We start from the raw sequence: 2,600 nt of genomic DNA on the forward strand, positions 1-2,600 counted from the left end.
TCCATCCCCCAATTCGTGTCTGTTGCACTATTATCAAATACGATTGACACTAGATTATTACACACAGGAGTATTTATACCACTGAACAGAGCAATGGCAGCATTCGTGGGTAGTTGCAGACAAAGCTAAAAGTAGATTTCAGATTTGCTCTCTCCTGTTCCAATATTCTTGGCAAGGCCCCACAATGAGCTCCAATGGGAGCCCCAAACATTCTCTCTGGGGTCCCCTAGATCATTTCTTGATACTCATATACTTATTGGTACATATACATATATGGATTTTTTACATAGATATTAATACACAGAAGAAAGTAAGAAAGTACTCAAAAGAATGATGGGAATATGTCAAAAGGACATAGGAGCTAACCCAAAGAGGCTCCCACTGGCCAAATCAGGGACAATTTGAAAATCAAAATAAATAATTATAGTAATGTACTATAACCCATTGGAAAAAATAAGAATCTGTGAATTCATATGATGTAAATAAGTAAATACATTGGAGGAGATGGGAATACTTTCTCCTTAGGGTAGAATGCCAACTACTAAATATAGACATGAGTTAGAAAATCATCAGAGGATGGCAGAATTTGGTGAAATCCTGATGCGGAGCAAGATATCAGTGTGGTCTCAGAGTATCTCCCAATGTTACTTATTAATTACAAAGGGAAACTTGGTAACTTTATAGGGGACTCTACCTTCATCAAATGATCAAAGCAAACATCACCTATATTGGGACAAAGTGACATCATGTGCTTCCTGATGTGATGCACTGAATCAGTGACGTACCAACAGTGGGGTTGGGTGGTGGGAGTCGTCTGCCCTGGGTGCAGGCAGTAAGAGGATGAATGGTATTTTTTAAGAATGATAAAAATAGTGAAATGGACTAACGTAGAATTGCTTTTTATTATTGCCATGTGCCAGTGATTCGGTGATAAAACAGTCCTCCCTGAAAACATCTAAGCAATTGCTGTCATTACTTTTTGAGTTTTAATTATATATTCAGTATCTATATAAACACACACAAGTATATGATTCAAATTAGCAAATTTGAATTAGTTATCTTTTAATAAATGTTGGGTTCAAAGTGTAAATTCATTTGGAGAATTCCTAGGTATACAGTTAGCCCTGGCATAGGTGGACTCTGCAAAATGTGTTTATTTGTTTTCAGAGTAAGTTCATTTTGGTTCTTCCTGTGCAAGCTAACTTTGGTGCAATTTGCATCTCTAACCCCTGTCAGATTACATATCCCTGTATTTAAATCGTAGACTCAAAACAAGCAATGACAGCAAAGTGATGGCAGGGAAACGAAACCTGAGTTAAATTCTGACTTTCCATGTGATTACCTGGAGTTTTTCCCCCATGGGTGACACTTTTGGAAACTTTGAAAAAAATGTACTCATGCTTTTCAGTCTCACTTCACCGATAGAAAAATGCTGCTGGAATAAGGATGTAACAGCGAAAAGACTTTCCCAGACAAAACGATTGAACCACAGGAAGCTGTGCATGCAGTGGAGAAGGGCTAACCCGAGCCTTTGAAGTGCTGGGTGATCCAAAGGGGGATGTGTTTAGATTTTGCTCTCTGCTGTACGTGACAATTTTTTTTCCCTGAGTAGTCTGTTTTCAAGTGTGAAGTTTTAGGTGAGGCGAACCAGACACAAAAATATTTGGAATCAGCCAGAATCAGACCTGATCACTGTGCAGTAAAATATTAAGCTTTAAAAATTAGATATGAATAAAAAATTGTTAATAATTTTTTACGAGTTATGTTTACACTAAGTAAATAAATAAAGAAATAAAATTGTTCCTTGAAGATTGATGTACAGAAATCAGGAAGTTCATTAATTATGCAACAAGAAAATGTAAGGAAATGAACATTTACACAGAAAAAATGATCAACTCTCAAAGGAGAGAGCTGGGAGAAACCAACAGAAGATGCTGGTTTTATGCTGCCAGAAGAAATAAAAGGGGAATGTTTGAATGCCACGATTGTTTTCACCAAGAATTGAATACTCTTCAAAGACAATGAATCAAATAATGTCAATGTTCAGCCATTTTGTCTGTTTCTGCAAAAAAGGGAAAACATTGGAAAAACTTTTTAAATCAAATATAAAAGAAATATTTGATGAATTTTCTGGTGAATATATTTTAGTGAAAATTTTTGGATCGTGGAAATGTTTGAATCAGTATTAATCCCAAAGAAACAAGGCCATAAGTGGCATTGCAATTTCTTTCATAATTATGAAAGGGGATTTTTAAGAGTCTCTTCCAAACTTACCCCTACGTTTATGACTTTTTCTAACTATTTGTATATACGTTGACTCATGTGAAAGAAATTTTCCTAAATTAAAATTAATAAAAAATATTTTTAATCAGCTATGAATGAAGATAGATTTATAAATCTGGCTACACTTTTTTAGGAGAAAGGTCTCACCAGAAACCAACCCTGCTGGCACCTAGATCGTGGACTTCCACGAACCTCCAGAACTGTGAGGAAATAAATTTCTGTTGTTTAAGCCACCTGGTCTGTGCCATTTTGTTATGGTAACCCAAGCAGACTAGACAGGAGGCACAGTTTCCCAAAAGGTATGTGCTGGTTGAAGG

This window comes from Propithecus coquereli, unplaced genomic scaffold (genome assembly GCF_000956105.1).
Source record: "Propithecus coquereli isolate 6110/MARCELLA unplaced genomic scaffold, Pcoq_1.0 Scaffold178, whole genome shotgun sequence".
NCBI lineage: Eukaryota > Metazoa > Chordata > Mammalia > Primates > Indriidae > Propithecus > Propithecus coquereli.